Below are 9,455 nucleotides of genomic sequence, written 5' to 3'. Positions count from 1 at the left end.
TGGTGTTTATTTTTTTTCCATAACAAATTCACTTATGCTCTTGTTACTGGCATTGTCAGGAGGACTCTGTCTGTGCTTTTCTGCAGCTGGCACTTAAAGGGTGAAAAAAAAATGAAATATAGTAACATGACCCTGGTGCTACCATATGACCAGAAGTGTGAGCACTCCACTGGTGCTGGTAGGATTAAAGAGTAGGACAGAAGTGGTTGTATAGCTTGTGGCTGCAGAAACTCTGCCAGACACCCTATGTACAAAAAGCCAAAGGGACTTTGAAGAGTTCTCCTGACTGCACATGTGGGTGAAGTATCAACCAAACCAATGCAGGGAAGAGGGCAGACAGAGCTAATGAGAATAAGGCATAATAAAAAAGGTGTATGGGAACACATATACATCATACAGAGGGGGACAGCATTGCAGTCATAAGGCAAAATCAGATTCCAAAAAATTAGCACTTCCAGCCTAGAAGAGATAGGATAAAACCATCTGATTAGCCAGAGAACATGCAAATTTTAAGACAATGTGAGTGTGACAACTCCAGCCCTTTCATTAATAGTGTTTTATCTTCCTTTGTTGTCTAGCTAAGCTGGTTTAAGAGCCCCTTCATCAGCAGTGTGTCATTTCTAAGCACAACAGAGGTGCAAAACTACGTAGTCCTGAGAATGCTTAGGTCCTTAACTGATGAACCTCCATTGCAAGTTCCTCCAGTCACATTATAAACTATTTTCCCCTAAAATACAGTGATCAAAAAGTTACACAGTCTCCTACTGCCTCCAAAATTAGCAACTTCTTTAAAAAATGCTTCTCCTACTATACATCACCTTTTATTGGTTTCTTTTCAGGGGCCACAGCAGATCACGAGGGAGGTATCAGAAGACATACAGGCAAACAAACCCAGAGCTGTTGCATCCTCAAGTTATGCTTCAAGCATGGTTGCTCCACAGCTCTGTGAATCAGCAGTCTTGTGTTCTTGGCCAAATTCTACCATTTACATATCCTGACTCCAAACCTACAGCTGCATGACTTGTTTGCATGACTAATTTCACTGAACTCCAAGGGCAGGACTTTGGGGGCCTCCAATTGCAGCTCCCAGTACCTGTGGGAGGTAACACCTCATCAAGAGCCTCTGCTCCCTCCTCAGCCAAAGCAGTGAAGCTCCACCAAATCTGGATCTCCAACATCCCAATCACAGCACTACTTGAAATGCTTGATCTCTTTCCATTCCTCTGACAGAGGTCTTAAAATCAGGAGGAGGGATGGAAGTCACGATGCCCTGGATTATGCCATAACTTAGTGGCTACAGCAGAATTCTGAGTCATGAGTGGGCTGCATCCCATCAAGCCAAAATGAAACTGAATTGAGATTTCCCACTCCCCAGCTGACTGATTTATTAAGATAAATGGAAGGAAGCTCTGCTGCTTTTCCCTTACCTTTTCACAGAAGCCTGTGTTTTTTCTGTGAATGGCACTGGCTCAGTGCTACAAGGCTCTGAAGCAGAGTGGGCTTCTCCAGGGATCCAGGTGGATCAGTCATGCCTTTTCTGTGTCCCTGAATCAGGCTGAGGGCCTGGTTCTACTGGTCACTGACACCTGTGCAGGCATGGCAGCCCAGTTTAGTCACCTAGGGAACTGCCAGGACAGTTGGTGGCAGGAATTTTTACATACCTCTAGGCTCAAAGAGCTGCCACAGCAGAAAATAGTTTCCCTGATAGGTATCTAGAAGATAGGTAGTATTCTTGAACTTGGTCAGATGAATCCACCCGAGTCCCATCTCTGGTGCTCAATGCAGACACTGTAGAACCTATCCATCATGACAGCGCATTTATTTAATGACTTGGATGTTTGAGGGCAACTCTCATAACCCTGTGTATTTTAACTCACCACCCCAAACATCTAATTACTTACTTCATGATGATATTTTAAGGATTAATTTACATTTGAGGAAATGGCTCTGGGTCTCCAGGGAAATGTTCACAGCACCAAACCTGCTGGAATTCAGTAAGTGTTTGGACAATGCTCTGGGGTACATTGTGTGGGGTGTCCTGTGCAGGGCCAGGAGCTGAACTTGGATGATCCTTGTGGGTCCCTTCCAACTCAGGATATTGTGTGATTCTGTGAAATATCACAGACACACACATAATTCTGAGCACTTTCTTTGTAATTAAAAAGAGCAGCAAATGTTACCCTGAGAACGAGAGCTGGCAGAACCACCAGCTCCATCCCAAATACTTGTCATACAGGTTCTGAATCGCCCTGGGATGCACGGGTTGCATTACCTGAAAAAGGGTGCAGCAGTAAGGCAGGCAAGTTGTTCTGAGTATCACCATGTGTGCTGAGCACACCTGGCCTTTTCCTGAGAACCTCCCCAGGACTGGGAGTACGTAACACTCCGAAGATGGAAGATTGATGGAGGTGGATTGCTGGCATTTCAGCAGATTGAAAGAAAATGGCTCTTGGCGATGTCATTGGATATTCTCAATTCACCTGCAACAAACAGGACCACAATGAGAGCAAATTAATATTGGCTATTACATTGTTAAAAGGGCTTAGAAATGTCCTTCCCTGGCAAGAGCTCTGACCACTTGGCATTTATATCAAAATTGGTTGTCCTATCCTGTAAAAAAGTGGCATCTACCCAATTATTTATAAAAGTAATCACAACTGACTACCAGCAGTGGATCCTGCATTGCATTGAATTCAAGATATCTCCTTTTTAGTCCTGCCTGAGGTGTGGGATGGAGTTTCAGAGCCATCCCCACACTTGGTTTGTTGTCAGCCAACTCCAAACAACTCTCTCATCTGCCTGTAGATCTCTTGGTCTGTCTGTCAAGTTATCTGCTTTTCCAGTGAAAGATTCCATGAATGACGAAAACATTTCCCAAACTGTGGTTTCTTTTCCCCCTCTGAATAGAAAATGAATAAATGTTGTCAGAAAGGACCCTAGGGAAGCTTCCACTCCTCCTACTCAAGGGATGAGTAACTTGACACACCCTTGAACATGAATCTGCTCCATTTCATAATCTTGGCAATTTGCGATCTTCCAAGAAAAAGAGTCCAGAACTGACTAAAACACACATCTGTGAAAGCAAAGGCAAATTCCCCTCAGCTGCACATCTTATACTTTGCATCCTGATTCTCTCAGCATATCAAATCCCTCTTCCCTAGGGATTTATTTGGCACATCTAAGCCTTGCCTAGTTACCTACACATGAACTTTTGAGCCTGATGGGAAGATTTGAACATGCTCCTTCCTTTCATGTCATGGGATGCCACGTGGTGAACTTTCTGCTCCTCCTCTTCAGGCTGATTCCCATGAATTCCTTCCCATTCTTGTGGTGTGGTGTGCATCCCTTTGATGAGTTCAAGGAATCAGAATGGCTCTAGTTTCTTGAAAAGGTGCTTTTTTTTGGTTTTTTGGGTTTTTTTTCCCATAAAGCTGTAATTCCTAGGATGTGATCACCTTCCTAGGTGCCCTCCCAACTCTGTGATGCCCCAAGAAGAGGGCTCTTTTCATCCTTGGCCTGGGGATAAGGCCTTTGAACTGTCCCATCAGTGAGTGGGTTCTGCTTCTGGGGAACCAGGAGAGGGATGCCTGCTGCTCTCAGCATGCTCCAACAAGAATCTTCCTGCTCCCAGGAGCTCTCAGCAGCTGTTTGCCCCTGCAGCACAGTTGGCTTTCAGACACGGATGTAACTGCCACTCCTGCCCACAAAATTCAGCCCAATGTGCAGGAATTGCAATTGATGCGAATCAGCATGAAAGAACTTACTCCTTTCTTAAAGGACAACTATCTGAGGGATCTGCATAAATTCCAGGGATAAAAAGGCTGAAAGTGTGGCATAACCACCAGAGTCCAGATGATGTGTGGCAGAGGGAACCCTCTAATTCTGGGCTCCAGGTTGATGAAGGGCTGTGCACAAGTTTTGGTTGTTTGGGGTTTTTTTAATTCTACCCCTCCTCTGCTGTCTTGCTAGTAATAAAACAGCTATAAAATAACACAGTGATGGCACCCAAACATGTACAGGCCCAAGTTAGCAACTTGCCTCTTCCACAGAAAAAAGTTATGGATAATATAGGAAAGCTTGGGAATGAAAGCAAAGTCAGTTATTCTGAGTGAAAGCAAGCAATTCTACAACTTAATCCCTGGTAGCCAGAGTGAAGAAACAACTTCCAGAAATGAGAGTTTCACACCCACAAATAGGTATTATTAGCTCAAACTTTAGAAAAAGCAGGAACCTAAACCTCCTCCTCTATTTCTATTTTTTTTTCTTTCTGAAAAAGAGCAAATGTACTCTTCCCACCTACAAAGCAACCAATGTCTCCCCTGCCTCCCCAAATTTAATTATTTTCAATTCCAAATCCTGGGATGAGGAGGCAAAAAGACCAAGGGTTTATTGTTGCTTTAGGATTTGTTACTCTCTTTGAGAAACCACAGGAGAAAAAACATCTCCATTTTCTCATCACAGTCAGCACATCACTGAATTAAAAATTTAAAATTACAGAAACATGGGAAAATGGAAGAAATGGAAGTATAATGAAACTGTTACCAAATCAGTATCTTTTTCCCAGTAGTAAAATTAAGGGGGTGGTAATCACATGTTCCACTCCCTCACAGAGTTGTTCTGATGTGTTGCCAATTAAGAACTGTAAGACACTGAGATAAATTTATTTTAAGATAATGCTAAAAATGGAATAATCTCATTTTTAACACAACAGAAACACTCCTTAAATAATGACACCTTGTCTGAATTGTGTTTGAGATGGCATGTGACTGGGTTACATCCATGGATTTAAGTTCACAGAAGAATGAATGGACTATAACAACTGCACTCCTAGAACACCTTTAGAGAGGAGACTCCATCACTGCAGTCCCTTTTATTACTTACTTTCAACTTTTTTATTCCTGTTTGCTGTAATGGATCACAGCATTGCCCACCTGGCATCTGCATACAACCATGCTGTCACTAAAATTCTGCACCTTTCCCAGATTATGTGCCCATACAGATATGCAGAGAAAAAAAAGAAAAACCAACCTAAGCAGCTGGGCAGACTCTGGAATGATGGGCACACTTGGCTCTCATCTAAATGAGGCAGCAGTATTATGAGAAATGCATCTTGTGACATGAGGACATGTGCTGCTGTGCCACCCTGGGCTAAAACAGCAACACACCAAAGCCAGCTGATTCCATTCCCTGCAAAATCCAAGCTTTGTACCTCTGAAGCAAAACACCATTCAAACAAAGCCTGTGCTTTCTGCTTTTGGAGCTCATGGTCCTATTGCTAAGGTAATGTTATTTGGGCCTTCATCTTTCAACTTTTCCAGACTGCCAAGGGATCAGATTTCTGACGTACCCAGTGACCTCTCCCTGTCGTACCCAAGCACTGCGTGTGCACAATTTAACACATTAACAGAGTAAATAATACAGGCAAAGTGTTACAAAACACCACCACCAACAAAAAAGGTTCTCTTGCATACAGAACTTAGAGCATTATCCTGCAGAAATAAATGCATAACCAGGCTAAATTGAAATCAGGAGACTGCAGCAAGTCATTGAATTAATTTTTTAATGCAATGGTAAAATTTTTTGCATAGCAATTAGAACACCACCAAAAAACCAAACCAAAACCAAACAAACCCCCCCCCAAAACCACAAGAACCAAACCTTATTCTTTCCAAACTACTGAGGATTTTTGAGGGTTTTTTGCCCATGCAGGATGACATAGTTGTTACACCTTACCTAAAAGAAGTGCTACATTGGCTCATTCCATAAATTTTTATTAAAGACAGCTAAATTCCTTAAAGTTCCATTGAATAAGCCATCCCTAAGATTCATGAGCAGTAACTTTTACAGAGATAAGCCATATTTTAATGTCTTAAATGACTTACGAAGAAAAGTACTGTGCAGGACTCGGCAACAACCAAGTACAGCCTAAGAGAGCTGAAAACCCTTCAGTCTGTTCTTCCACTGCTGTAATGGTACATTAGCACTTGTCCAGCTCCTTCGCTGAGCTATTGCAATAGCTCATACTCCAGAACAAATCAAAACCCTCCCAGGCCTTTTTTTTTTTTTTTTTTGCTTAGAGTAATAAGCATTAATTAGAAATAAAATCCATTTTCCCTTATTCTCTCATGTATTTTTCAAGACTTATAATAAACCTTATAATAAATATATTCTTGCCTTCTCAAATCTGGGCACTCAACTCACCAATTTCTTTAAAAATTAATAATAAACCTGATATGGTTAGCACATTTTATTCACTGACATTCAAAAATAATCTAAAATGAAGCTTTCCTCTGACTCTAGGCACTTTAACATCATTAATAATACAACATAACCCTAGCAGCACTAGAGTAGTTATTTCATATGGATACTCCTTTCCATTATTCCTCATGCTGGGAAATAATCTTAATTCTCCTGACAAAATGCTGTCCTACATGCCTTTGGCACAAGAAGATGACTGGATTAAAGCTATTTCTGGTGATGACAGAAAACAATCCCCCAGTCCTGGAGAACATCCTGACACCTGCTCCTGCAGTTTTATTAGGAAAGAAAAACAACTGGCTTCTGCTGGCTGGGATAAACTGGTCTGCAATTGTTAAAAGCTTTACAAGGCAGGTGTGTTAAATACCAGTGCTCATCTAAGTGGGTGCCAAGCAAGATGTTCTGCTTCAAAAAGGAACTCCTGGTGCTGCTCCTACCACTCGGGCAGGGCTGTGACAGCAGCAGCTCTAAGTGGGATGTGTTCTGCACTTCATTTGCCACCGATTCCCACAGCTGTCTCGTAAAATCCTGCCAGCCTGCAGAACACGCTGCGAGTGCACTGCTTTGCCAGTGCATCCTTGGAAATGCATGCTATGGGTGTCAGCTCAGGCAGCCCTTGTGTGCTGAGCTGAAATGCATCCAAAACAGCCTTGGGGCCATCTTCTGCAGATACTACAGAGAAACTCAATTTCTGTCCAAGTTCAGTGTTAGGACACACCCCACCCCCCTCCTGGAGTGGCCACTGCAATCGTTTCTTGCCTAAAAATGCACAGAGGTAATTTAAAAGCTCCCTCAGTGTTAATGTCATGCCATTTTCACACTAACAGTTCAAAGTCAAAGTAAACAAGTTTCAGCCAGACACACAAACACTTTCTGCTTTTTTAAGTTACCAAGCACATACCATAAAGACAAGTCTTGCTTTGTAATCGCTGATTTTCCCCCCCGTACAGTTATTCAGATCTCATTCCAGAATTCGTCATCTGGTTAATTAACAGATTTCAGTTTGTTCTGTGTTTAAGGGGAGATTGTTTGTGGCTTGACTCTGGGAAAATGCACAAACGAGGCAGCAGCTTGTTTTTCAGCTCCTGCCTTTGCATTTTCTGCCTAAGCGCCAGGGAAGCATGTAAATTAGGAAGCACATGTATCTTGCAGGATTAGCATTTCTCAGAAGGCAGAGAAATGACAGCACACCTTCCAGTCTCAAGACAGAAAAATTGATCATGTACCATTTTGGGGGTGGATTTTTTCATGTTTCTCTGCCAAGCTACTGATCTGAAGTCTTATTTTTATTTCATTCATCCTTCTTTCAGTAACAGCAGCTCCTCAGTTGGCAATATAATTGTTCATATTATGATGCCTCAAGTGAGGTTAAGGCTGTATGATGAAAACATATGCCACATACAAATATACATAATGTACAATATAGGAAATCTACCAGGATTCATTTGGTGCAGTTACCTAAGCACTCTGCATAATAATGACACAAGAAATATTTTACAACATGAACATCAAATATGTAAAATTGCCTCAAGGTCAAGAGAACCAGAATGCACTAAATGAATTTTCTTGTAAGGATCTACTCCTTCAGAGATTTAAATTAAAATGCAAAGAAATTTTCCCAAGTAATCCCAAGAGCGTAAATTTAGGAGGGAAAAGGCCAAAACCTTTAGATATTTTCTTAGTAAATATATTCTGCAGCCAAAGGCTTAATTCAGATCAGCTTTTTTACGGTGCGTAGGTATTTCAAGGCAAAAAAAGAATTGATTCTAATGCTCATGGTAATAAATGCAATGTCTGCTTCTGGCACTTAGAATTTGAAACACAGTGGTCCCAGTAGATCATCCTGATGCTGTGCTTATCATGGGCCATCGCATTTCAACCTGCATTCATCCAATAAAATAAAGCATAACTTCTGCTTGGCTAAAAACTGATTTTCAGAAATACATCTGATCTTCAACAGAAGACATGAAATGATGGCAAATCCTCAACTTCTGGGAATGTGTTCAGGTGGTTAACCATGGAAAAATGAGTGTCTTATTTCCTATTTGAATTTGTCTGGCTTTTGCCTCTGGCCATAACTTCTTATTATGCCTTTCTTCAACAGATTAAAGAGCCCTTTAATATCTTGTATTTCCCCTCAGGAATGTTCCTATACACTACAATCAAGTCACCTCCCAGTTCTCTCCCAGATAACTTTAACAGCCTGAGCTCTTAAAACATCCCAGCATAAGGCATTTTCTCCAACCACCAGAACATTTTGCTTCATTCTTTTGCTCTCTCTTATTTTCCAATGTGCTTCTTAAAATCTGAAAACCAGCACTGTATGCACTACCCTGTGATGATATTATTGAGGTCAAACATGAGAGGTAAAATAAGCACTTTTTAATTCCTTTGTTTATACATTGATTAATCCTTTTCTGCCATAGCAGCATACAGGAAAGCCCTTATCTGATTGCTTACTTATCTGACCCTTAAATCCTTCTCAAAGTCATTACCTTCACAGTCTTCTATTTTCCAGTAATGGTCTCCACACTTGGGTTTTAAGATAGACAGCTATTTGGTTTGATGAATAAAGATTCATTAGGTTTGAACAAGCTGCTTGTACAAACTTGCATTGTATTGATCAGTGCCCCATCCTGATCATTATTTACAATTCCATTAATTCTGGAGCTGAATTTTTGCAGCAGCAGGTTTGGATCAGTTTCCTGACCATTGCTAAAAATGTATCAGGACATGGAACCTGCTACTAGGACCTCTTTAGACACCATCTCTTTCAACAAAGTTGTCATACAGATTTCTTCTTGAGATATGGCAGCAAATTCTATATGTATGGTTTGTTGGCACTGTATAATGAGAATATCACAGCACCAAATCAAGTACCTGCTCAAAACAGTATTGATAGCTATTTTAACTAAAACACTGTAAACGGGCATCATATTCCCTTGTTTCAACTTTTATTATTTGAATTCCGCATCAGATTTTCTATTTTGTTTAGGATTTAAGCTAATCAGTTGCTTGGGTCACATTGTTCATCCTTTTAAAAACGGCACAAGAGTTTATCACTTCTTTAACCTCCTGATTTTAAGGCAATACACAAATACACAGAAGCAGCATCTGTAGTACAGGCAGAAACCACAGAAATCAGAGGAGACCATAGACTGCATTTCCCACAGCATTTCCAGGGTGGAAACCGCAGG

The 9,455-nt window shown here is 41.2% G+C and overlaps 1 long non-coding RNA gene across 1 annotated transcript; it reads right to left on the bottom strand.

Annotated features, from left to right (window-relative positions):
• Positions 1-1,474: 1,474 nt before the first annotated feature.
• Positions 1,475-9,193, bottom strand: LOC137475165 (uncharacterized). Its single transcript, XR_010999714.1, has 3 exons — positions 6,626-9,193; positions 2,273-2,480; positions 1,475-2,149 (listed from the first exon to the last, which is right to left on the bottom strand). It is a non-coding gene; the product is annotated as an uncharacterized lncRNA (long non-coding RNA).
• Between the last annotated feature and the right edge of the window lie 262 nt (positions 9,194-9,455).

The sequence above is a fragment of the Anomalospiza imberbis genome, chromosome 6, assembly GCF_031753505.1.
Source record: "Anomalospiza imberbis isolate Cuckoo-Finch-1a 21T00152 chromosome 6, ASM3175350v1, whole genome shotgun sequence".
Classification (NCBI taxonomy): Eukaryota; Metazoa; Chordata; class Aves; order Passeriformes; family Viduidae; genus Anomalospiza; species Anomalospiza imberbis.
This window is presented reverse-complemented; position numbering and strand designations above follow the sequence as displayed.